The sequence below is a fragment of the Streptopelia decaocto genome, assembly GCF_964273445.1.
Source record: "Streptopelia decaocto genome assembly, chromosome: 1".
Classification (NCBI taxonomy): domain Eukaryota; kingdom Metazoa; phylum Chordata; class Aves; order Columbiformes; family Columbidae; genus Streptopelia; species Streptopelia decaocto.
Window position 1 is genome coordinate 3,255,928 of NC_138663.1, and position 27,019 is coordinate 3,282,946.

General features: G+C 49.0%; 1 protein-coding gene across 3 annotated transcripts in view; it reads left to right on the forward strand.

The window, feature by feature from the left end:
* Window positions 1–496: 496 nt before the first annotated feature.
* The window catches only part of PLXNA4 (plexin A4), a 493,956-nt gene continuing 467,433 nt past the window's right edge, over window positions 497–27,019 (forward strand). For 2 of the 3 annotated variants that reach the window (XM_082068193.1, XM_082068192.1), the window contains exon 1: window positions 497–703. The gene's annotated coding sequence lies outside the window, so the exon portion shown is untranslated. Of the gene's footprint in view, window positions 704–1,839; window positions 1,902–27,019 lie in introns of those variants that run through there. The other variant, XM_082068191.1, reaches the window with a different exon arrangement.

The window sequence follows — 27,019 nt, forward strand, 5'->3', positions numbered from 1 at the left end:
TACCGCACTTCCACACCTCTCCGGCTTTTTCGCTTTTTTTTTTTGTTATTATTTTTTGGAAAGAGGGGGGTGTGTGTGTCTGTGTGTGTATTTGCAAAAGAGCCTGGGTGTCGAAGCCCCGCTCCTCAGCCACCATTGGAGAGAGGAAGGGCTGGGGAGGAAGGGCTGGCGAGACAGCCGCAGTGCGAGCCCTCCCCGGCGGGCGGGCAGCAGCGCAGCGGCCGCGGAACCGGGCGCGGAACCGTGCGCGGAACCGGGCATGGCCCCGTAGAGCATCCCCTGCCTGCACCCCGCCTGCCAGCTCGCCTGCCTGTATCTTCCCCCCCTCTTTCTGATTTAGAGGCGGGGGGGGGGGAAGGGCTGGGAGAGGGAGGGAAAGGGTGATTGGGGGGGGGAGTGAAAACTGGAGCTGCGTTTCCCCCCCCTTCGCCCCCCCCCCCCGCTTTCCCCCCCCCCGCCGCTCTGGGCGAGCCAGACACGGTTTGCCCAGTGCAGAGAGAGGGGCTCCGTGTTCCGCCTCCGTGGAGTATTTGGGATTGGAGAGAGAGACACACACACACGCACACACACACACACACAGACCATCTGCAGTGTCAATGCGGCGCCTGCTCTGAAGACTGAAGTAGGGGGAAAGGAGAGGAGAAAAATACTATATATACATATATACCAAAACCCACCCAAAGCAAGCGAGGAGCCTTCCCAGGTAAGGATCCCCCCCCGCCCCGCCCGGGCAGCGGGGGCTGGCGGGAGGATGCCCCGGAGGATGCCCCGGAGGATGTCCCGGGAGGGCCGGCGGGGCTGCAGCGGTACCTGCCCTGCACACCTGGCAGGAGTGGAGAGGAGGGGGACACACACACACACACCATGAGAGGTGCCCCCCCCCGCCGCTTCTCCCCACCCCGGGTGGTGGGAGGGGGTCGGGGCTGGCGGGCAAGGACCCCCGCGGGCAGCGGGCTGAGCCGAGGGTGGCCGGGCACGGCCCCTCCGCCCCTCCCGGGCTGCCTTGGGAGGATGCTGGGGGGGTTCGCAGCGGGGACCTCCGGCATTCCCTCCCCTCCTCCACATGCCCAGCGCCGAGGGGACGCGGTGCCCGGTGTCCACCCCCCCGCCCTGGGTCCTCGGTGGCTTTTTCCCCATGCACAAGGCTCAACTTTTCTCCCCGGAGGTGGCGACTCCAGCGTCGCAGCCTGTTCTTAACCACCCCCTGCCATCCCCGGCTGCGGATTTTCCTCCCCTCGGGGGGTATTTCCCCCCCGCTCCCGTTGCCCCAGACCCTTCCCCGGGTGAGGGGCTGGAGGCATTTGCAAACTTTTCCTGCTTCGCATGAGGTTGCAGCTGGATGGGGTTGGAGGTAGAGCCTTTTTCCCGGGGAGCCTCAGTGCCTCCCGGGTGACCGATGGATGGGGACAGGGGCCACCCCGGGCGGGGAACACCTAGGAGGGAAGGGGAAACCTCCCTGTCTTTCCCTTTCCTGCAAGGTGCTGGAGAGTTTGACTGCCCAAATCCTGGCTGCAGAGTCAGCTCTGATCAACCTCCCTCCTTCCGTGCATGTGTGCGCTGCAACCGAAACCTGAGTATTGATGCTCTTCATTTATCAGACATATGCCCTTAAATTATGTAGACAGGGAGAAGTGATCTAAACACCGAGCCGCACATGGTTTTGGTGGAAATATAATACTCCGGCAGCAGATGAGTTCCTCCCAGATAAACAAACCCACTTGCTCAGCCCCAGCAGGGCTAAGTGTTGCTTGGGTTTGTAGCGGCTGCGTGTGGCTGCTGCATACCCAGCCCAGGGGAAACACTCCTCCTGGGGCCCCATCTGCTCCCTGTACTGGGAAGGGATGAAGCATTTGCAGCGCTGGATCGGGGTGTAAGACCTGCAGGACTCGCCTTCATGGAAGGTACCAGGTGGAAAGCGTGTGGCGGGGCTCCTCTTCCACAAAACTTCCATCCCGCGTCTGCTCCGCTTTGCTTTCCAGCCCTGCTGCCGAGCAGCCGCGCCAGAGCGCTTGCTGGAAACGCACCTGATTTTTCATGGCTTCCCTCCGTCACCGGGATGCGAGGTTTTGGGGATAGCAAAAAGGGTTTGAAGCTTCCCAGGTCGCGGGGGTGAGCAGTGCAGAGAGGGGAGGTTTGGACATGGATCCCCGGAATGCTGGGGGATGCTCATATTCCAGGGGAACAATGACGGTGTCAGGGGATTTTTACAGCCGATGCAACCACTCGCAGCCTTCTAGGGACTTATCTTGAGCGTGCACCAGCCTTGCACAAATATTTTGGAAGGCGTAAAGCGTGCTAACTTATTTTCTTTATCTGTCCTCTGTTACACCCGGGTCTTGTTTATAGAAGCCGGTTAAATCTGAGAGCGGGTAGGACCAGTGGAGCATGGGGTTGCTTTGCCTTCGCCGTCTCTGTGATTTTAATTACAGCGTGTGCCTCCCAGTGTGAGATTAGGTGCTTCCTCCCCCTGGCTAAGCCACTGTCTTAAGGTCTTGGGGACGAAAGCAGCATTTTGCTTGTGGTTTAATTGCCTCGGGTAGTGTGTGTTTGTCTGTTTGTGTGTGGGACCCTTCACCAGAGCCGGGCTTCAAGCAGTGCAACAGATGTGCGTCTGCTTTCTGTGTGCAGCCAGGTTTAAATATGCAACCCCAGCCCCATCACGAAAACGTGGGATTTTCTTCCCTCCTCTACCCAAACCCATCCTCCATGGGGGTGTCTTCCTTTCCTAAAGCACCAGTCCGAGGCTTTTTCCTTTCTGTCCCATCCTAAATATGCGGTGCTCGGCGATATCAATAAGATGCAAAATAAATGACAGCCGCATGGTCTAAGTGTTGTTTATGTCCAAGACGGGTGTTTTAAAATACAGACTGATGATCAATCACGGTGCTGTTGGGAAGCTTTTTGCTTGATGATCGTAACTGCCTTGTAGGCGCTGAAGGCTGATGTTAAATGTGTTCAGCCTGCAATCCGGCACCTGGCTAGCGGAGGGATGAGCGCTGTTGCAAATCCTAAGAGAGATGCTGAACTTCTCCACAGGGAGAGAGGAAATATTCGAGCCTTTCCTTGTGCATTCACCTGCCAGCATCCCTTCTCTGCCCCCACAGCGGAGCTTGGCGCTAGACAGCCTGGAGATGTGGCAAAGCAAAAGGCTCAGCACCAGCGTGACAGCGGCTGAAATCCGCCACCGAGGAGGCAGAAACCCTCTTTGGCAGCCAGATCCTGGGGGGCAGTGGGTTGCCGGAGTCAGTTTTACGTTGAATCCTCTGTTTTTGCAGGATGGGGAAGGGGAGGAGTGATGCTGGAACCTCTTTTGTGTTGCAACATTTTCCTTTTACTGAATTGCTTTGTCTCTGCCTCCCAATTTCCTCGATGTTGCGAGGTTGCAATAAAACCTCCCACCTTCCCGGAGTGCTGGGGTTTGATTTGCGCGCCCGCACGCCCCAGGGTGAAAAGCCTTGCAAGGTCTTACGATACTTGGGTGCGCTGAGGGTTAATACGGTGTGGGAATTAATTCATTATTTGGAAAGGAACTCTGAAAAGCTTCCTAAAAATCTGAGAATGATGGTGGGCTCGTGCTTTGCGTTAGGATCCTATATGGGGAGGGTGTTAGAGGTAGAGCTTCTGAGTTTTGGAGTTAGCGGTGTCAAAGTTTGTGGCTTGGCGTTGCCTACAGGTGTTTTCAAGCAGAATGGCGTGTTGTCCTGGGAGTCGCTTGGCTTTTCTTGATTTATTATTCACAATACTCCCTTAAAGTGAGGTCCCACATCTCTGAGGCTGAGACCCAACCTTACCCCTTTGCAGCCGCAGTGCTGGGACTCGAAAGTCTCATGTCCTGCCCATGAATCCCCCTCCCCAGCTAGAGGTGCAGTTTGGATTATGACTATTTCCCATAGCAAAGCCCTCAAACCGCTTCATGCTCAAATAAAAAGCCCTTTCTGATCCCCACCAGTGTGTCGAAAAGCTTCAGAGGGCTCTTTCTTACTCCTTCTTTCTCGCTTGGAAGACTCAGTTAATGGACACCGATCGCTCCAGGCGCCCAAGGCAACGAGACTTCCCGTCTGTGCAGAGAGTCTGGGCAACCCATTGACTTACTGTGGGATATCAGTGATGAGCGTGCTTCCCTGCAGGACTGTCTTTGGGTGAAAAGCACTTTGTATCCCTTATGTTTGAGCTCTCAAGGAGCCTGCACCAAGGAAAAAGAACACAACAAAAAAAAAAAAAGACTCTGAAGTGTTTTAAAACAGTGATAAAGTATTCTCATTCATTTGGTGCAGCTTGGGAAACTGAGGCACGGAGAGGCAAAAGGCTCAGTCTGCATTTATTGATGGGAAACCTCACTCGCGTCCATGAAATACAAATTGAACCCCAAGTGGCACTTGGAGGTGAGAGCAGTGAGCGGTCCCCTGCCCTTGAGCCTGTGCTTCAACAGCCAAGAACAGCACTTGGTCAGGACAGGACCCTCTCAAGATTGAATTTTTTTCCAGTTAAAATGACAGATGGGTGCTTTAAAATATGAAAATATCATCTTAGGTTAGTACATTGGCCAGGGGGCAGCTGTGCTTTCATGAACCACAGTCCCTATGTCTTTAAAATTGGCTACAAGATGCTTTTAATCACCTTAGGGGCTGAAGAGACCATTGCAAAAATTAAGTGTGTTGTGATACTGACAGTTTGTGTGGCGATTTTCTGGAATTGGCATTGGTTTTTTTTTCTTTACTTATCTCACTGAAAGTGTTTGGATTTCTTTGTTCTTCACTCCTGTGTTTGCTCTGCTAAGTTTGCCTCATCCTTGCTTGGGTGCATCTCCTAAGGTGCTGAGCATCCACCCAGGTCAGAGGTCCCTGCATCCCCTGCAATGGGAGCCAGGGTAGCGTGGCATCCATCCTGGGACCCTTCTCTTTGCAAAATAAAACCTTAGAGATGCTCTGAAGGCTTTGAACGGGCACTCTCTTGTTCGGAAACCCGATGGTCATTTCATTTTAGACACCTCTAATCCGTGCAGCTCAGCGCTCGATTTAAGGTGAACCTTTCCTGGGGACACGCGCTCTTCAGGTGTGATTCCTGGAGCCATGGAGGAAGCCAACTCTTTGCTGGAATATAATGTTCTGAGCTGTTTCTACCTCAAATACTCATGTTTGTAGAAGATACCAAGTTCTCAGGGATAGAGGAGAGCCTGAAGATCTGAGTGGGAGCAGTGATTGGGTTGAAACCTCCATCCCCACTATGCTGCCTATCAGCAGGTGGCTTTGACCTTATAGTGCGGGGGGGGGGGGTCACCGGAAAAAAAAGAGATCATTTGCAGACTCTGAGCCTTGCTTTTACTCCAGGCTTTGCTACTGAGAAGGCTTCCCAGTGCTTTTTAAACACTGCATGCCATGAAACAGAAATCCAGACCCAAAAGTGAAGAGGCTGAGATTCACAGGTTTCTCTTGCATAGGAATAAATAAAAAACTGCTCCTGAGCATGGCTGCATTTGTACTGGTGACCCAGAAGGGAGACCTTGCATCACCATCTCTCTCACCTTTCATGCCTGATCTTCAAGTTTCCTTCCAGCTATATTATCCATACAGGAGTGTTCTGCCAGGGCTTTCCCACCAAGCCATTGGCAATAAATTTATGGGACCTGAATGGCACTTGAATTTCCCTTGTCCTTCTGACAGGACAAATGTGTGGCTCTGATGCAGATAATATGGGATAGCTTTCCATTACAGGCATTTGCATGATATATACTCACACACTTCTCCCTCCTCGGAGCTCGTGCAAGGGCCAGAGGAATAAATCTTGACGCTTGGTGAACCTCTGCAGCCAACATTGCACCAAATGCATGTAAGTATTTGCAAAATGAGCCACCCTGACCTGCATGTTTTTTCTCCTCGAGCATAAAACGCTACATGGAGGAGGAAAGGTGAGGGTGGTGGAGGGTTGTTTAATCCCAGTGTTGTTTTCCTTTGAAATTGTGAGGTGATGCTGGACTTGAGGACAGCATGTAGATGGTTAATATTTATATACTTGTTGTTTTTTCTGAAGTGAGGAACATGCACTTGCCACCAGCAGCCCCCCGATGCTGATTCACGAAGAGTCTCGCTGCTGAGTGTCTCGGCGTTAAACTGTTTGGTGACTCGAGTTTAGAGTTATAGGAGTCGGAGAGACGAATTAGCAGTAAATCAAAGCCCGGATGGCTTCGTACTCAACTGCAGCAAGATTTAAATTAAAAATATCTTGCCGAGATGAAGTACTCATAAGTCAAGCACTGGCGTTGTGTCAGTCTGGGCTTCGGTGGCGAGAGCTCAACCCCTTTGAAACAGAAACCGCGAGGAGCCCATGTATTGATCCCCAGCTGAACTGGGAAATTGCCACTTCATTTCTTCTGTTAAATGTTCTTTCTTTCCTTTTTGCCTTTTTTTCTCCCCTCCCGAAAGGGTAGATGGTTGTGCTGGGAAGTTAGGAAGAGCTTTGCAGATTTGCTGTGGCCCTGTTTGACTTAGTTAGAGCATATTTGATTCTGAAAAGGGATTTATTTATGTTTTTTTGTGACTGAGGATTTGTCTATAATGTAGTGCTGGAAAGAAAACTCATTTAGAGACTAAGGAGGTGTATCCTGTTACAATTGCCTATTGATGGAATAGCAAGTGCTTGGTGTGCAACACAGCTTTATTTTACTTTAGGGAAACTTATTGTGGGCTGCCAAAGGGAGATTTTGATTTTCTGGAGAATTGCCCCATGGGCCTGAGCAAGTCCCTTGGCTTCTTGTTTCCTCATCTACTAATGAGGGTGGTCTTGTAGAAGTGACTGTCCCTTTAGCCATCATCTAATAGTCATTTTGCTCTAATGATCTTTAGAAATGACTTCACTTTTCGTAAGTGAGATGATAAAACCAGGGAGGTTCTGGTTGGGAACACACCAGCCTGAGGAATAGCATCATATACGTGGCTGATGGTCACTAATGGCCACTGTCCCAACCCACGGTGGTGTCACCAGCTCTCAGAGGTGATGAGGGGCAGGAGGTTGTTCTGCTTTGGGGGAAAAGGCTCTGTCACCACCAACACAACAGGGAGCAGAGAGAGGAGCTGAGTGAGGAATATAATCGTGCCAGTTGTGGAGATGATCAAAGGCTTTTGCTTGGATTTTAATGGGTAATTTAGGGGAAAAACTTCACACCCAAATTAGGATGGGTGTATCTGCTTGACTTGCTAGCTTAAACAAAGCGAGCTTCTGGGCTGTTCTGAGAAAACCCTTTTATTTATCAGGGTTTTGGTGCAAATTTCTGGAGGATTTCTGGAGCCATGTGGAGGTTTTGAAGGTGTTACTGTGAGATGCGTATGTGTTGGGGGGGGGTGTGGTATTTGCGCAGCTAATTTTAGATATTTCTTCTTTTTGGTTGTGTGTCACCCTTTGTATTCTCCCCTTTGTGGTGTCCTCTGGGCTGGATGGGGTGGGTTGTCCCCTGCCAGAGTGTCCTTTCCTTCCAGCCGCCCTAGAGCCCCAGGGCTCTTTTGGAGAGTCACGATGACATTGATGCCTGGTTTGGGGCTGCATGTCCCCATCACCCCTCAGACCCCAGGTTTCATCTCTTCAGATCATCCAGCCACCCCCACAGACACCTCCCCTGCGGTGGGCAGTGTTTGGGGACAACCTGGAAGGTGACTTGTTGATTTAAGTCCCAGCTCTGCCACCACCGAAGCCACCTCCTGGAGGGCAGTTGCCTCCTCACCCTGAAGACGGCAGGATCAGCTCTGAGTTTTCCTCCTGCGCTTTAGCTGCTATGGTGATGAGTTGCTATAGAAACACATAGTTAGCATTATTATTTATTATTGAAAGGTGCTTCTTTTCATCTCTTAAACGCGGGGTCGTGCCAGGAAGAGCCCGATGCTGGGTGTGGGGTACTGCCCACCCCGTCCACACAGGCTGGTGGGTTTTCCTTCCCACTGAGCTGGGCTTTAGCCATGCTGGAGGCAGGAGACCATGCTGTGCTGGCCCAGCGGGCTGATCTGGTTAAACAAATCCCCCCAGTATGTTTCCGTCACAGGTTCCTTCCTTCGTCAGATCCATCCTTTTGGAGGGGGATTTTGAGCGAAGCGTTTCATTATAATGAGCTTAGTTATTTCCAAACTAGTAATCGCATGTCACCATTCGGTGCAAAGGGTTTGCATTAAGTTCTGTAATAATATGTCTATTCATCCATCACAAATACTATATTCACAGGACCTTGTAGTGATTGCCTGGTAAATACCTTCTCTTATCTCTTTGCATGCGCTGCTCCTTGTTGTTTGCTCAGGTCCCCCCCTCTCTGCAAACCCATCCCTCCGTGCTGGGAGTCAGGGAAGCTCCTCGGATGCTCCAGTCCTGGGCTCCTGCTCAGCCTGAGCTCCCCTGGAGCTCAGGACCTGGACAGGGGGTCTGGGGAGACCCCCAGGGCTGGCTACAGCACAGAAGATGCCGAGCAGAACAAGCGGTGCTGAGGATACCGCTCTGCCTTTCCCAACAATCCCTTTCCATCTGCTGTGGGTGGCATAAAGCCTGTCTTGGGGGCTCCTCTTGCCCCCAGGAGTGGGTGCCAGGGGTAGGAGCAGCTATTTTTTATAGAATTATAGAATCATTTTGGTTGGAAGAGACCCTCAAGATCGCCAAGTCCAACCATTAACCTAACTCTGGCACTAAACCATGTCCCTAATAATCTCATCTGTACATCTTTCAAACCCCTCCAGGGATGGTGACTCCAGCACTGCCCTGGGCAGCCTGTTCCAATGCCCGACATTCCTTTCTGGGAAGAAATTTCTTCTAATATCCAATTTAAACCACCTCTGGTGCAACTTGAGGCCATTTCCTCTGCTCAGGGCGCTTGTTCCTGTGGAGCAGAGCCCGACCCCCCCTGGCTCCAAGCTCCTTTCAGGCAGTTCAGAGATCAGAAGGTCTCCCCTCAGCTCCTGTTCTCCAGCTGAACTCCCCAGGTCCCTCAGCTGCTCCCATCACACTTGTGCTCCAGCCCCTCACCAGCTCCGTTCCCTTCTCTCCACTCGCTCCAGCACCTCAAGGCCTTTCTTGGCGTGAGGGGCCCAAAACTGACCCTGGTATAAGCTGGGTGCTGAGCAATGCTCTGGCTGGGTTGCTGTAGGGAGTCCTGCAAGGAGCCCCACGTATACAACTCTCTGGACACTCCCATGGGTTTTGGGAATGCACAGCTGGGAGGTACAGCAGGGATGCAACACCTGGGTCCCCTGCCTGCAGGCACCAGGGTCACGGCTTCCCCCCCCAAAGCTGGCAGCACTGCAGAGGTGGCTCTGCAAGGAAAACTCCATCCTGCTGCCCTTCAGACCCCATCAGCCCTGAGGATGCTGCAGCCCCTGTGGTAAGGGAGGGCTCAGTGGGGCCAGGAGGGGTGTCTGAAGGCACTGGGAGGGGTGTCTGGAGGCACTGGGAGGAGCGGAGCTGCTTTCCCTCTCTGCCTGGGACAGGTGCGATGTAGCCTTGAGGTGCAGGGCTCGGCTTTGCTTGCAACAGGGATTAGCTGTGCTGTTCATCCCTCTTCCCCTCCCGTCTCTAAAGGATCCCCTGGTTAATGTCTGGTGGGAAAGAAAAACAAAAAAAGCAACCACACAGCTTTTTTAATGCAGAATTAACAACTCAGAGGTGAAGTTTCAGGGATGGTGGGTGTAGCTGCAGGGGGGATGCTCAGCCTCCCTTGCACGGTTGCTGCAGGTGCAGGACTGGGCTCTTCATGCAGCTGCTGCAGATGTTCCCCTGGGGGGATGAGCACCTGTGGGGTGGGAGGGATGCAGCAATGGCTGGACCAATGCAGGATGCTGAGTGTGGAGGGACTCAGGCGTGGGGAAATCTCTGCTGTTGCTTGCTGAGTGCGGCCCTTGACGTTCCCTGAATTCCCCCTGGTCTCCACCTTCCCCAGCCTGCCAGGCTGAGACTGGGAAACATCTTTCCCAGCCTTTGAGGAAACAAAAGGAGGCTCTTTAAAGCTCCCCCTCGAGCAGGAATAAAACACCTTCCTCTGCAGAGCCTGTTTCTTTGCTTGAAGTCAATCCCTTTGGGCTTTGTGTTTGCCTTCTTGGAAGCTGTGCTCCCTGTGGAGAAGAGAAAAAAACACACCCGGGGTGCAAGAGCAAGGCTGGGGGCGACCTTCCTGGGAATTGTAGGTTGGAGGTGCAGGGGAAGATGGGGGGGTCCACTGTGGGGGTCTGGAGGGCTGAATTCTCACCCCTTGCTCTGCCAGAAACCCCTGCAATCCACCCCACAGGTGCAGTGTTCAGTCGTTAGCGTGGGGTCGCATCCAGCCCGTCTCTGTGGTATCGATGGTTGGGAGATGCTCCTGCATGTCCTGCTTCTCCTGCAATGAAGCACTAAATGGGACCTTCCCCAAAGGAGAGAAGCTGGCTGTGGCAAATGAAAGCTTGCTACGTTTTGGTAGGGTCACTCATGTTGCTGTGGGCCTGGAGGGATCATGTTTGGCTTCTGTGCACCCCTTTTTCTCCACCCCAAGCTGCAGCCAGCTGCTTGGGTACTGGGTTGTCACACTCATTTGGAGAGAAGTCACCCAAGGGGTGGCATGGACTTGGCACCGGTGTGAGATGTCCCCTCGGATCCCACCAGCCGTGAGACCTTGAAGTCCCAGGTTTCTGCCCAAATTCCCACTGGGAACAGAGTCATTTTGGCTGCTGGACTCAGAGCATCTTTGTAACCTCTGGCTTTCTCTGCCTGGATGGCTCCAAGAGGCCAGGGGCTTCTTGCCTTGGTCCACAGAGAGCAGGAGATGTGGGATATCCTTGGAGCTGCATCCCTCTGACTGATGGAGAAGGGAGGGGAGAGAGACAAACCACATGCAGCAGGATCCGGATGCTAAAACCAACACCTATCAGAGCCATTCAGGAGCTTTTTTTTCCCTCCCTTATAACGGAGTCGCTGCTCTTGCCTGTCTTAGCATGGCAAACAGCTCAACGGGATGCCTCCGAATGAAAGTAACAACTTTTAGGACAAATTTCTCTCCGCATAATGTCTTAAAGAAAGCAGAAAAAAGAAAAGGCAAGCAGGCATAATTACATGAGTATTACCCATTAGGAAGGGGAAGGAGCTATCAAGTCAATTTTCATTTCCTACTTATTTGACACGTCTGATTTTTCCGCCTTTCCAGGAGGTGGTGTGTGAAGTAAGCCTCTCCTTACCTTGGAGAAGTAAATTATCAGAACATGATGTGCTCTGAAGCTCTTCCCAAAGCTGAAGATTTTTAGCATCTTCACAAGTCTGAGCTTTCCAGCATCCATGAGACCTGGTAGGGGCTTATTTCCCACCTTCACACTGGGGAGCCAAGGTGCAGGAGAACAGTGGGGTTTGTGTCTTCTTGTTGTAACCTCCTGCTCTGCACATATTTGTCTCTGTTTAAGCTGTTCTGCATGGAAATAGTGATAACTCCTTGTCTCCTGGTTGCTTCCCAGTATAAATCCAGATGTTCACAGCGCGACCCCACAGAGGTACCTTGTGCCGTACTGGGAAGTGTGGTAGGGATGAGTCCCCCCAAACCGCCACCTGGTCCACCCCTTCCTAACCCCAGCATGTCCCCAGTGTCTACCTGGTGATGGAACCCCCCCTTTACTCCCGTGTATGTAAAGTTGTTCTCCCGGCTGCACCCTCTGTTACCTCTTAGAATAACACGTCACAACGTGGGCTGCAATTATGGAGCCGCCAGCGGGTGCATTGAACTCATTTTGGCAAGGATGCAGGATGGTTTGTGCACCAGCCTGCAGGAGAAGCACTCGTCTTCCCCCTCACCTGCCCCCCTACTGCTCCAGGGTCTAAAATTGCTGTTATTAAAGGTTGTCGGGAACTGCTGTCATTGGCACAGTCAATGCCTGACACAAGGCAGCCCTCAGACTTTGACTCATCTGCAGCTCACAAACACACACACACCCTCTGTTATGCATGAGCCAGAGAAGAGGCAGTTTCTCATATGCATCACCCTTTTTTTCCAGCTGTTTTGGCCCCTTTTTTGCGTTCATTTCAGAGAAAAAGTCTTGATTGTCCTACAGCATAAGAAAGATTTGGGTTGCATCATACTGCCAGCACGTGCCCAGCTCTGTCATTCTTCTGTAGTTTCCTTAAATACAACTGCATGCATGCATCCATATATACATATTTAATATTTTACACGTATACATACAAATGCACATTAATATACACATTTCCACACATGGATGCAAAATCCCCATGGTTAGAAAATGCCTATCTATTCACTCTGCACTTTTCGGAGCTTGTTCCCAATTTTGTCCACAGTTCAGGAAAGGTCTTGCAGGTCCAGGGTGAGATTTCAGGAGAAGAGCAGCCTTGCTGCACAGCCAGAGTTAGGAGGGATTTAGAACAAACTCAGTTCTATTTCCTCCAACATCCCTTGATTGAGAGGTGGTGGGAGCAGGATTGTTCTAGTTTGTAGGGAGGAGACGGAATGGAGGAAAAAGTTTGATGTTTTACACCACTGCAGAACTGGGAATAAATGGTGCATTCTTGGAAAAACCTTTTTTTTTCTGGGAATGTGGCTTCTTGTGAGCTTGGTTGCTTTAATGCTTTTCGGGCGGTGCTGGTCCAGGTGTTGATGATTGCAACGGGGGGTCACTCGGGGGCTGTCAGGGGTAGTGATGAAGGTTGTGCATCACTCCTCACCCCTCTGAGTGGTTCTTCTGGAGCCTGACCTTGAGCACCCAAGTGGTGCAGCACAAGGTGCCATGAGCCTGAAGGACATCCCAAGCAGATTGTGACTTGGTGACGATCTGTTTTCTCAGCCCTTCGTTGTGCACAGACTCATCCTCATGCAGACATCTCCATGTGTCCCACTGGTCGATGTACAGGGTGTGTTGAGCCACAAAACGGGTGAAGGTGCTGGAGCACAAGTGCGATGGGAGCAGCTGAGGGACCTGGGGCGTTCAGCTGGAGAACAGGAGCTGAAGGGAGACCTTCTGATCTCTGAACTGCCTGAAAGGAGCTTGGAATATGGAGGGTGTTGGTCTCTTCTCCCAAGTAGCAAGTGATAGGAAGAGAGGAAATGGCCTGAAGTTACACTAGGGGAGTTCAGATTGGATATTACAAAAATTTATTCCCAGAAAGGATTGTCAGGCATTCAGACAGGCTGACCAGGGAACTGGTGGAGTCACTATCCCTGGAGATGTTGAAAAGATTCATAGATGAGGTTCTCAGGGACATGGTTTAGTGCCAGGGTTGGGTTAATGGTTGGACTCGATCTTGATGGTCTCTTCCCACCAAAATGATTCTATGATTCTATGATTTGGCCCCCAGCAGCAGCCTATGTGGCCATGCAGGCTGCTTTCCTGCCCTGCCTCCCTTCATTCTGGATATGTATGTATGTGTGTATAGGATTTTTTTGAGGCTTCTCCATACGTGCACAAAGATACGCAAAAATTACAGCGTGATGTTTGAAGATTGTGCTTCTTTGACTTGCAATAGTGAGCTGGAAGAGAAAACCACGGCCCTTTCCATGCAGCAGTTTCACTTGGTGCTTGTTCTTTCTCCTTCACCGGTAATGCAGACAGCAGAAACAGCTTTATTTTATAATAAGCGAAAAGGTCTCCAAGTGCAGGTTTGTGCTCGCCTGTCTCTTCTTCACTGCTCTCTGCCAGTGGGTGACTTACTTCATCACCCGTAATTAGCCTCTTCCAAGGTCTTGTTGTTGCTGGGCTGAGGTAGAGGCTTTTCCAGCAACTGCCTGTTCTCCAACATGGAAAAAAAAATCATCCCTTCCTCAGCTCAGTGTTAAGAGGGAGAGGATTTTAAACTGGTTTATGTTGCTGCTGAAGCAGGGGCGGTGGCCAGAAGGGACCTAAACCAGCCCCTGGTGATGCTGTTACGTGGTGGGGAAGGTGGACGGAGGGATGGAGAATGCGTGTGTCAACCTTCCCACATAGAGGAAGGAATCAAATATCTGCCCTGTATCAAATACCACGCTCAATTCCCACTGGACTGAGTTATTGGTGAGTAGGAAGCTGACCTTCTCCTGTATTTATGAACTGAATCTCTAGTTTGCTTTGTTTTTGATTTCCCCCCACATCGTGTTACAGAGTGCAATACTTCATTTCACAGGAAATAGCATTTTCTTCATTTTCTCCTTTGGTGTTATATATATTTTTAAATCCTTTTCAATATGGCTTTGTTCCCCTTAGCTTTTCTTACTTTACAGTTGGCTTGGCAGGCTGGATGTTGCTGCCTATGTCTATGTTGGACCATTAGCTGTGCTGGAGCCTGGTGATATTCCCCTGTTACAGCTGCTGAGAGTGAACAAATTCTCCTGGTGCTGGACAAGCACATTATTATTTTAGTAGTCACACCCCAGCAAGTTTGAGAATTAAAAGTAGCCAGCATTTTCTTTGCTGCCACACAGCTCTATCCTTCTTCCTCCTGTCTGTCTTGTAACCAGCCTTCCCCGATACAGCTTTTGTTCTGCAAATCCTTTCCCGCAAGAGCTGGTCTTGAGCATCTTCAGAGCAGCGAGTCCTCAGGAGCTCCCCGTTTCCTTTTCCATCCTCTTCTGCCCATGGAGAGCAGATTTTTGGAAGCTCAAGAGCTCTGTGTTTCCTGCACAGAGGTCCCTTGGAGATATCTGAAGCTACTTTGCTGAAGTTCACAGGCGACTTTTGAAAACTTTGGCCATTGCATTCATATATATATATATACATACATATATATATATATATATATATATATATATATAATCTGTTCTCTCTCCCCTCCTATTTTCTTCCTCTGTCAGGGATCCAGCTGTGCAACATGTGGCACTTGTAGGACTTGGAAGGCAGGAAGATCAAGCAAACACAGAGCTTTCAGCAAGAAGAGATAAATTTCCAGAATAAATTCAAGTCACGTAGGCCCAGTCTGTTTTAGTTTTAAAGCCCCGCTGGTAGTGATGTGTGGGAGCTGTAGATATAAAGCCAGGGAGAGAAGAAGAGTTTATTTGTATTATTTCTGGCATCCTGGTAGAAAACCCTCTGTTCTGAGTTCATGGTGCTTGGCACAATGTTACTCTGCATGGACTGTACCAGAGAAACTGCCTGTCGAGTGTTACCTTCGTGTATGATTTGAAAGCAATGGAAAAAAAGGGAATTATCTGCACTGAATGAGAGAGAGAGTGTTGTAGCTGGGAGAGGAAAGTGCCGGATTTGTGGGGGTGGATGGGATGCAGATGGCCGCAGAGGAGAAATATCTTGTTATTAATAACCCATAGGACTGTGATTGCATTTTTACACCTGTGTATGCTGCTTACAATTTTTACCCCAACTCTCCGGCATCTGGTAGGACCACAGCTGTGGGCTCCCTTCTGCAGACAGCTGATGGGGATTTCCTATTTACTGCAGAAACAGAGGGCAATTTGAAGTTTGATGGGCCCCACAGTATTGAGTCGTGGAGTTTGAGTAGCTTGGTTTAGTTCTCATGACAAGTTCTATTGTTTGTCTGAGAAAGTGGTGGAGTCACCATCCCTGGAGGGGTTTAAAAGACACATCGATGAGGTTCTTAGGGACATGGTTTAGTGCCAGTGTTGGGTTAATGGCTGGACTTGATTATCTTGAGGGTGTCGTGTCTTCCAACCAAAATGATTCTATGGTTGTATGATTTCTGCGTGTGTTTGCTGACCTGACCTAACAAGGGTCAGTCTGGCAATGGGAGCTGCTAGATGGGCTTGCCGCCTTTTTGGAGAAGTCTGTGTCTCTATTTAGCACCATGCTTTTAGTTTACTAAGTAAAAAAACTTAAATAAGCTCAGAAGGGGCACTTTGACGTGCTCCTCAGGTCTGTCCCAGTAAGCTCAGCAGCACCCAGTTCAAACCAATGGCCTTCAGCCAATTGCCACGGCCAACAACCCAAATTTCATTTCCCTTCCTCTCCCTGCTACCTTTTTCCTCTAGTCAAAGCAAAAAAAGATATACAGCCTCTAACTTTTGAAGCGAGGGCAAATTTCAGCCCAACCTCCCATCTGAGTGGGTGCCTCATGTCGTTGCCATCCATCTGCAGCCACCCAGGTGTCCCCAGCTGTCCCCAGGCTGTGTGTCCCAGCCATGCAGGAGCCAGGGCAGGGCACCGTGTGCTCCAGTCCCTTACCTGAGGTCCTCGGGGGCTGGAGCACATACGCTGCTCTCCACAAGCAGTGGAGATGCTCCTGTGTCATGTTGAAGCAGTTGTGACTGCATCCCCAAAGCGCAGGGGTGCACAGGCGCAGGCTTGCATGCTTTTTTACAGTATTTGAGAGTCGTACAGCACTCAAAGTGCAGCTGTGGGAACTTGTGGGATGAGGGAAGAGGTCAACAAGTCTTGCTTTGGAAAGAGGAATGAGTGGAGAGGTGGAGGCAATGGGAAAATGAGGGCAGGCTTGTCCTCTGCCGTGCAGCTCAGAGGGGCGGATGGCACGTGGAAAACGCTCCTCTGTGGGTCTTTCTCTTTCAGCACCTGTGCATCTGTTTTGCAGTGTTTCTTCAGCTCTTACAGCCTGTGTTAGTGAGGTCTCAATTTCTAATGAGCCAGATTTTATGAACAGAGATGACCTTCCCACGCCCCCACGTTAAAATTGCCCCTTGACTCAGACACAGGTGCCTTTAGACTGTGTGAGCAGAGATGAACAAAGCAGATGGTGTTTGGATCTGGATTGAATTAGAGTTTGGGGTGAGATTTCACTTGCAGCTGGCTCTAAGCAAACCAGTAACTTTCTTCTGGATAGTACACCCCAGATCTGAAACCGCTGGTAATTGCAAACCCATAAACTATCTTTTGCAGGCTGAACGGCTCATATGCATGTTTCTGGTACTGGGTCTTCTCTGTAACACCTACCCTAGCACAGCTAATCCTTTGCGATGATGGATCTGCAATTATGAAGCTGTGCAAATAGCTAAAACAATTGCATCACCTGCCTTGTGACTGCTCTAGAGTGATTTGTTGATTTATTGATAGGACTAGGCATTGCTCGTGCAAATTAAGGGTTAGACCCTGCAAAAGCGTAGAACACCTGCAGCTTCCACCCATGTCTGGGTGTCTGGCCCAGGGAAGATATTTATGGAAGGATTTTGCATTTCGCAGGTGTGCTTTGCAGCAGCAGCGAGCTGTCTACAAAGTGATGGCAGCCTGACAGCGTCTCCTCTCAAAGTTTGTCAGTATGGTGAAGAGCACATATAAATTGCAGAGAGATTTAGCAGCAGCAGCAGCAGCAGCCACCTCTTCCCTTCCTCCCCTGGGTTCTGCAGGCTGGATGCCAGGACTCTGTGCTGTATCATTTCAGGATGCCCTGGGTGCACCCGTGCAGACTGGCAGCTGAACATGGTGACCACTGAGCTATTTAAAGTAGCTGTAATGATGACACTCAAGTGTATAATGCACCTATTCTGCTGATGCTGGAAAAGTGCTGGTGGAGTGGATAGGTTTAAGACCGATGGGAATTTACCACTCCAGAGCCACTAGGATGTGTGTGTATTTTCCTAAAACGTGGAACCAAAGGAGGTAATAATAGAGAAAATCCACTATAAAGGAGGTTCTTCTGTTGCTGCATGTGTGGCTCTGCAGAACAGTTGTCATTGTGGCACTGAGCTGGCGTTTAAACACACGGGCTGTAGTTGTCTCAACCACATTGACAGACTTTTTAGCAGGGCCTGTTGTGGTAGGACAAGGGGTAAGAGTTTTAAACTAAAGGAGGGAGATTCAGGACAGATATGAGGAGGAAATTATTGTCCCTGAGGGTGGTGAGAGCCTGGCCCAGGTTGGCCAGAGAGGTGGTGGAGACATCCCTGGAGACATCCCAGGCCAGGCTGGACGGGGCTCTGAGCAACCTGAGCTGGTGAAGATGTCCCTGCTCATGGCCGGGGTGGCTCTGGATGAGACTTGAAGGTCCCTTCTAACCCAAACTGTTCTATGATTCTGTGTGACCTTGGCCAAGTCTTCACCTCCCTGGATGTCTGTCTCCCTGGGGTGTTTCTAGACTGAAACATCTGGAAGTGAGGACCTGCTCTTAGTAGGAACACATTGATTAGAGCTGCTGGTTGCCCTTGCAAGCAGCAATGTGTTCTTTTACTGGGGGGAGCTGGAAGGGCCCTTCAGGACAAGGTGTGACGTGCTGATATGAGCTACGCTGGGATGGCAAAATAACAGCAGCCTCATGTCACAGAATCACAGAACCCCAGACTGTCAGGGGTTGGAAGGGACCTGGAAAGCTCATCCAGTGCAATCCCCCCATGGAGCAGGAACACCCAGATGAGGTTACACAGGAAGGTGTCCAGGCGGGTTGGAATGTCTGCAGAGAAGGAGACTCCACAACCTCCCTGGGCAGCCTGGGCCAGTGTTCTGTTACCCTCACTGAGAAGTTTTTTCTCAAATTTAAGTGGAACCTTTTGTGTTCCAGTTGCACCCATTACCTCTTGTCCTATCATTGGTTGTCACTGAGAAGAGCCTGGCTCCATCCTCCTGACACTCCCCCTTTATATATCTGTAAACATGAATGAGTCACCCCTCAGTCTCCTCTTGTCCAGCTCCAGAGCCCCAGCTCCCTCAGCCTTTCCTCACACGGGAGATGCTCCACTCCCTTCAGCATCTTTGTTGCCCTGCGCTGGACTCTCTCCAGCAGTTCCCTGTCCTTCTTCAAATGTCGTCAGGCTCTGTGCCACCCCATCCTCCCATGTGATTCATGTGGCTTTAACATATATAACAATAGCCTGTAAATAAGGGCTGCTGCTCCTAGTTCTGTTAAGTTTCATAATTTAGTGACTTAGTCCAGGCTTGACATTAAATATTGGTGTTGAGAAGGAATTGGAATGGGATGGTAGTGGCCTTTGCTCAGGAGGACCTCCTGTACCCTCTTAATGTACACAGGAGGGTTAGGGAAAATGTTGGATATGTCTGAAATAGTTTGCAATAGTTTAGCAACTACTTGCATTTTTTTTTAATTCTTTTCCTTTCTGCAGTTGCCTTTTTTAATTTTCATATGCATTTTCTAAGCTCTTGAGCAAGGCAAAAATGGAAATTTCTCCCCAGAACTTTAACCCTGTGTAAATGATTTGACCTCCAGATTTGTCAGCAGCTGGAGAAAACTCATCTTAGGGGAATCGGGAGACGCAGGAGCCACAGGATCAATGCCCCATTCATAAGGAGAGGATGTTTCAATGGTTACAGAACTTACAAATCTGCAGCAGTCTGCTCACATTTCCCAGTCTGTGCTCCTATCCCTTTTCCTAAATTATCTCTGCCCAGTTTTCTCCCCTCCTCTGCTTTCCAGCCTTCCCTTCCTTGTGTCAGAGCATCCTCCACTTTTGCTTTCCGATCGGGTTAATTAAGCTGAGCTGCTTCGTTAAGTCCATGAGGGAGCACAGAAGAGTTTTCCTCGGCAGCACCACAAGAGCCTCCAGCTGACACAGCAAATAAGCGTGGGGAAAACCCTGACGTTGAGCGTGTTTTACTCCTCCTGTGGTGATGGCCCAAGCGCTCTTTGATCCAGTGGAAAAGGCAAAACTTTTGCTTGCAATGTATTTATTATTAAATGCTGTAATTTGGTCAAATTTACGTAGACTTTCAGGCACGGCCAGAAGACCCCAATTACAGTGGGGGAGGACCTTCGCAATTTTTACTCCAAAACAAGAAAGCTTTTCAGTATGACAGTGGGAAGAATATAAACAAGGTTGAATACAGAAAAAAATAATAACTTGCAAAAACTTTTCTCCTAATTTAGTTCTCAGAATTGTCCAAACTATTCTGAATGCAACTTTCTCCGGCGATGTTAGCCCGAGGCAGACACCGAGCTGAGGAAATTGGCCGCTGAGCAGTTCAGGTCTGTCAAAGTAATGAGGACCTTAAACCTGAGTCTTAGTACAGAACCTGTCAGCCAACCTGAGCTATAGGTGTTGCTGCTAATACTCAGTGTAATTATGCATGCACACACGGCCCTGCGCCACGAGTACAGGAATTGCATAATTCTGTGCAAAAATAAATACATTTGTATGCTGTACAGGATAGATTTGTGTGCCTCCTTGCAAATGCAGCCTCTGCGTGTGTATACAACATCAGCTCTCTTTTAATCTTTCTGTTACAACAACCAGAGCAGGTGATTATCTTTTTACCCATACTGGCACAATTCTGACTCTTGCCTGTGTCTGATCCAGGCTGTAGCTGTCCTGTCTAGCTCAGCACTATCTCGAGACTGTCAGGCATGATTTGGAGCTGGTTATCCTGCAGCAACAGCCGGCCAGGGCTCTAAGAATAACTTCCCATTGGCCTTTGTATGTGTTGGCAGCAGCTGGGCTTGTCCTCTGCCTCATGGGGACAAAAGTCACTGGAAGAGAAAATTAATAGGAAATTAATTAGTAAGTTTATTCAGGTATTTTTTTGTAAGGCGGGTTGAGTTTTGCAGGTGCTTCTGTACTGAAAGAACCTGTTGTGGTGACTTCCTGCACCATCTGTAAAATGAGGAATCACAGGATTTGGGGGTCCTGGTGGACAGCAGGATGACCATGAGCCAGCACTGGGCCCTTGTGGCCAGGAAGGCCAATGGTACCTGGGGTGGGTTAGAAGGGGGGTGGTCAGTAGGTCAGAGAGGTTCTCCTTCCCCTCTACTCTGCCCTTTTTTTCCCTGTAATCTCCAGTACAGATGTCACCATAAAAAATATTGCTAATGGTTGCAGTAAACTGAAGTTTTCCTTCAGGTTTGGGAGAGCAAATGCCAGTCAGCGCTACTCCTTCCCACTAGTGATAGTGTGTGTGTTGGACTTGAGATCTGGCTAAAACTTGACATGGTCCAGCCATCCCTGTTTTAGGAGGCTGTACTTGCTCATCTGTTTTCCTTAGCTGCTCACGTGGAAAGCCAAAGATGAAGAATTTGCTGTGTCACATATTTTCAGTGGCCTCATCTATAGCGAGTGGTTGCTACTCCAGAATGGGTTGGATACGTGCCACAAATGAAAGGAGGAAATTTTATGCTGAATAAAGCATAAAGGGAGACTCCATTCTCGCCTCTGCTGCAAACCTTGTGTCAGTGAAGAGAAATCATCACAGCTCTATCTGACTCCTTCCTCCCAGAATTATAGTATTGTCAGCAGCATTTTATGTTCCTACTCCTGCTGTGTGTTCAGCCTATTTCCAACTGTAAGGTTTGGTATAATAGCAGGATTGATGGTCCTTAATCTAGAAGATCCCAGATCTCTATCAGTACAGAGGTGTGCTCTGTATTAATTACATTGTGCTGGTCAGTTATACACTCTTTGTTTGAGAGAACTTCCCATAGTCTCTGAACCATCAAGTACTGGTCACCAGTAACTGAAGCTCATCTGGTTTGCAGATAGCCTGATCCTATGCAGCAAATCCACTAGCTCTACATCCGTCCGAAGATTTATTTCCAAAACTTATTCCCCACCCTGGTATCACCTCTGATTTTCCCAGTCCTGTTGCTTTTACCCTGCGTCTCTCAGCTGCATTTTGAATATGTAGCGAAATCCTGAAGGTTACAGATTCTCTCCTTGCTGCGAGGGCGAAAACTCATGGACTCCACACAATTCAATATGAATTCAAGCGAAGCCATTTATTACAGAAACAAGCCTCCTTATATATGCAGTTATTTCCTGATCATGTGTCCACTCTCCAAGCATGCATTAGTTGATTGGATATTGTCCATGTTCATGAGCTGTCCACGCACCCAAGTCTCACTGCTAATAGGTCTGTTGATTTACATCTTGTTGAGGCCCTGAGGCCTCACTCCCATAGCAGGTGTTGTTTTTCAGCCTTCAAGCTGGCCTTGAGATTCCTTTGGCTAGTTCAGAAATAAATCTCCATCTAATAGAAACCCATCCACACAACAACCTCAAGAAAATCCCTCAAATCTCCCACACCTTGCAAATTCTATTCAAGTTGTTTCCCCACCTCCATACATAGACCTTAGTGCTCCAAGGACCAATAGGTCATAGAATCATAGAAGAGTTTGGGTGGGAAGGGACCTTAAAAACTCATCCAGTCCCACCCGTGCCGTGAGCAGGGACATCTTCACCAGCTCAGGTTGCTCAGAGCCCCGTCCAGCCTGGCCTGGGATGTCTCCAGGGATGGTTCATCCACCACCTCTCTTGGCAGCCTGGGCCAGGCTCTCACTACCCTCAGGGCAAACAATTTCTTCCTCATGTCCAGCCTGGATCTCCCCTCCTTTAGTTTAAAATCATCACCTCATGTCCTATTGCAACAGGCCCTGCTCAGAAGTCTGTCCCCATCTTTGTTATTCACCCCTTTTAAGTCTGGAAAGGCCACACTAAGGTGTCTCCGGAGCTTCTCTTCTCCAGCTGAACACCCCAACTCTCTCCGCTTGAACATCTAAAGGCTTTGTTTTTTCCTTGAAACTCACATTTTACCCTTGCTGGTGTCTCATGGAGATCTAGAGAGTGAAATAACCAGTGATCACAAAGTCACTGTGAATACAGAACTGTGTCTGTGCCAGGCTTTTGGGACGCAGCTGAAATATGGTCTCTATCTTATGAAATTTGGCTCTTTGTGGAGTCCTAATTACAAGACTTTAACCTGTGAGACAGGACTCGTGTCTCACAGATCTTCCCAAGTTTGCAAAGCAAAGGGAAACATCCACCCACTGGCACTCCATGCAACATAAACTGCTTTATACATCCTCATCCGACAAAAAAATAGCTGCCTGCTGACTGACAGAGGAACCTGGGGTCATAGCCCCTTCCTTGCTCCTTAGAGGTCAAAGTGATGTTTTAGGGGTCCCATCTTGACCAGGTCCAGAAAATTTAAAGACTCCCCGAAACCCTGAAGGGAATTTGTGAGCATAAGCTTGACTTCTGAGGAAGGAAATGCTGTTTCCCTCAAGGCTGCCCTAAAACTGTAATTGCCATACAAGCTGGGGAAACCTGCTGGGATGAAACCCAGCTAATTTTCTTTAATATATTCATCTTTCCTTTTGGGGCAGGGGCTGTGCTTATTCCTCTTTGTGTCTAGAGCTGGTCAAGCTCTCCTCACCTGTTAAATGTCTTTAAATTTCTTGGCCAACTTGGCACTGCCAACCCCATAAGAGTTACACCTCAGTGAAATAGAGAAACATATTTTAGTGAGGAGAACAGAGGCCCTGGAGTGTACTATGGCTTGTAGGGGACAAGAACGAGACACTGAAACAGAAGTCAACCTGATACTCCAGCTTTTGGCAATTCTTCACTTTTCTCAGTGCTTTGGACCTTTATGGTCTCATACACACATTCCCTAAGGTAGGATCAACAAAGTTAGACACTGTTGTGACACGGTTTGCTTAAAATCAGTGACCTTGTGTGCTCTTGATACGGTAGTTTGTTTATGTGGGGGTTTACATTTCCCCAGTTACTGTGCTAAGGAATAATTTTAGTAGATTTAACCTCAGAATACTTTCAGGCGAGTCTGCTCCAGAAAAGAGAGTTTAAACAGGGTCTCTGGATTTGTAGGTTATTTCCATGACCTCAAAACTTCATTCTTGTTTCTGTGACACTGAATATTTTGTTTCTTTCTTTTCATTCAAGTCTCTGTGTAGCAAATTCCTGGAGGAACTGAGAAACCATTACAAAAACTCTCTGCTCTCCCTGCCAAGCACAAAGCAGCACAGCTCTGACCTGCTTTTGCTTCTAGGAAACCAAGTCTGAAATGCAGGCAGAGACACCATCCCCATGCAGTTTTATCACTTGAGGGAATTGGGAAAAATAAAGAAAGTCCCACTCGTGGCAATTGTTAATCCCATCACTTAATTTGCTTCTGGCAGACACACAGGTAACGAGGTGATGACCACATCTGAGTGCTTGAATATAATCTGTGTGACGAGGGAAAGCCAGGAAGTCCTGCCTCAGCTTAAGTGCCCTTGCAAACAAACCGCTCCTGAAATTAATCTCTTTATTTGGGACAAGCGGCAGCTTGAGCTGGGATCTCTTAATTGCAGTGAGCTCTAAAGAAAAGATGCTCTGGCGTGGGATGCCCTGCAAGACAAACTCGCCTTTAGTTTCTGTCAGGTGTTGGACAGGTTGTAAGTTCAGGGAGAAAGGAGTTAGCTGAAGCTAGAAGCCGGTTTTTGTTGGGGGAGCTGCCAACAAAACCTCCATATGAGTTTTCTTGCTATGTCTGATCCCAAAGAAAAGCTTCTATCCGTGGTAATCAGGGTTTATTAAAAGAAACGAGGAAAAAAAAAAATCTTTAGCTGAGATTAAAGGGATTGTGTAGCTGCACTTGGTGCTGAATCGCCGTGTGCTGGGTGTCTGCCTTGTCAGCATCTGTGCACGGTCTCCCGCATCCCGGGAAATGAATAGCAGCGTCTGAATAGAGCAAAAGTAAACAGAGGAGCGTGGCGCCTGATTAACGCCAGGCTTCATTAACCACCCAGCCCGTGCCATTGGCATTGCCCGGGAGCCCTGTGAGCTGTTGGGTTGCTCCTAACTAGGTGCTGCCTGGTGGAGGACTCACCAAGACCGTCCCACCAGGGTGTCAGACCCACTTTGCAGGAGGAGGTGGTGGATCACTCTTGGTACTTGTTATTCTCCCAAGGAACAAGGGATAGGATGAAAGTAAATGGCTTCAAGTTGTGCAAGGGGAGGTTTAGATGGGATATTAGGAAAAATTTCTTCATGGAGGGGGTTGTCAAGCATTGGAACAGGCTGCCCAGGGCAGTGGTGGAGTCACCATCCCTGGAGGGGTGTAAAAGACACACAGATGATGTTCTTAGGGACATGGGTTAGTGACAGTATTGGGTTAACAGTTGGACTTGATCTTAAAGGTCTTTTCCAACCAAAATGATTCAATGATTCTATGATTTGTTCCCTCTGCCAGTGCTGTTTTTCAGCACATTTTGGTCCTGTTCTAGATTTGAACATGTACTTTTGCTTTGAGACCCTGGCTGGGGTTGGACCCGGGGTGGGTTTGCCTCCATGACTCTTTGTGGCCAAGTTTTCATGCATGATTATTCTTGAAGCTGACATTGCAACGTCCCTGCTGCCAACATGTGGCTGTGGCAGTGGACCTGGTGATGTGAATTGTACCACCTTTGGTCACAGGAGCATTATATGTGTGTGAGCCAAATGGTGAGATATTGTCTCCCATGTTCATCCTGTGACCTGTTCATTTCAGGAGCTGTCATTGCAGTGACATGGATTTGTGCCAGTCTCTAGTACAGGGAGGTGACCATGAATTTTGTGAGACTGTCAAACAAAACCAAACACCCCATCTCTCTCTTTCCCTTCTCCCTGTACACTTCCCAAGTCCTTTCCTCCCTCTCAGTTGACAGACCAGTCCTCTGTGTCCTCTTTATTCCTGATTTATTCCTACTTGCACAGCCATAGTGCATAGTGCATTCAGCATTCCCTGGCTTTCCTATCTAATATCAGTCACTGTCTCAGTTAAAAGAGGAGAGTTGATTCCTTTTATGTTTTTTGCATCCAAACTTTTCTTGTCCAGGACCCCACTTATTTACCATAGGATTGCATGTTGTAGAGTCTTGGGATCTTGGCCTGGAGAGCCCTGAGCAGAACCAAGCTGCATTTTCTAACTCAGTGGTCTCTTTGCTGGAAATGATCAATAACAGTAAAAATGTAACCACACTGTAGGGTAGCATCATAACTTGCTGTCCTTCAGGAGGAAATCAGTCCTTAAGTCAAACTCTGTGAATTCAAATGTTCTTACAAGGAATGTATTATTTGCCAGCCATAGAGTTGAGATGCTTGCTCCATAGGCAAGAGAGTGGGGTCAGACTTTGTGTGGGAGATGACTCTGAGACCTTCCTCTGACCATGGATGGAACCCTGTCTGAAACAGCTGGATTCGTGAGAAGGCTTCGTCTGCTTTCATTTCATGTCCAGACTAGGTTCCAATCTGGTGTAGCTCCAGTGCTGAAAAATAGAATAATATCTTGCTTTGGGTTTGCTGCATGTCATAAAGAAATTTTTTATACTGAGGGTGGTGAGACCCTGGCCCAGTTTACCCAGAGAGGTGGTGGATGAACCATCCCTGGAGACATCCCAGGCCAGGCTGGACGGGGCTCTGAGCAACCTGAGCTGGTGAAGATGCCCCTGCTCATGGCAGGGGTGGCATTGGATGAGTTTTGAAGATCCCTTCCAACACAAAGTATTCTGTGAGTCTGTGATTTTTTGAAGGTTATGTAGCACCCCAGCCTAACCATGGTCAGAGAAGGAATTAGGCAGTGTCTTGGCTTTTTTATGGTGTGGGGCGATGCAGACACTCACCCAGGAGATTCAGTCTTGAGGAAAAGCTTTGTATTGTTAGGACCTGTGGCCCAGGGACCTTCAGTGTGCTGGTGAAGAGACTGTTGTGGCAGAGGCCACGTAGAGGGACAGTCTAGTGTCACACAGGAGCCCTACATGGTGGGTCATGGCATCACTGCTGGCCATGTCTCTGGGGGAAAAGATAAGTGAGCCTGGTCATTGTGGGAAGGCAGTTTGGGTTTATTTTGGAAACATCCAGCTCAGAGCCTGAGTCCAGACCTCACTGCCTGCTTGCTGTGGCCTTTTGTTTATTTGCTTTTTTCTTATAATATAATTACTCTCTTGTAGATCTACCAGCCTAAGAGACTGGGTATGTCTTATTTATATTATTTATCTTCCCAGCTGCTACAGTTTCTGCTATCCAGACATGAGTAATAAAAAGACATGCGTAACTCTTTTCTCCTTGGTGCATCCTCCAAGGGGTAGTACAAACCCTGCTCTATACTGCAAGCTGAACAACCAGTGCTCCTTGCCTCTGCCCTCTGCTGTTATTTATTAATTAAGCCAAAATTATAAATTATTTCACTTAGAGGCTCAAGTAATGATTGGGACTCCAGGACAGAGGGTGCAGGGCAAACAACATGAGCAGATGGGAGAGAAGGAATGACTGCCAGCAGCATACAGAGAGAAAATCCTGCTCCTAGGGTCACCCTGGTGGCTGATGGAAGATGGCAAGATAGCCCCAGGGTCCGGCTCTCCCTGCTTTGTCTCAAAAGTCTCCTCCTGTGCTTGCTTGGTGACCATTGGTGCTGGCAGACTGTTGAGGTTCTTTCCTCTT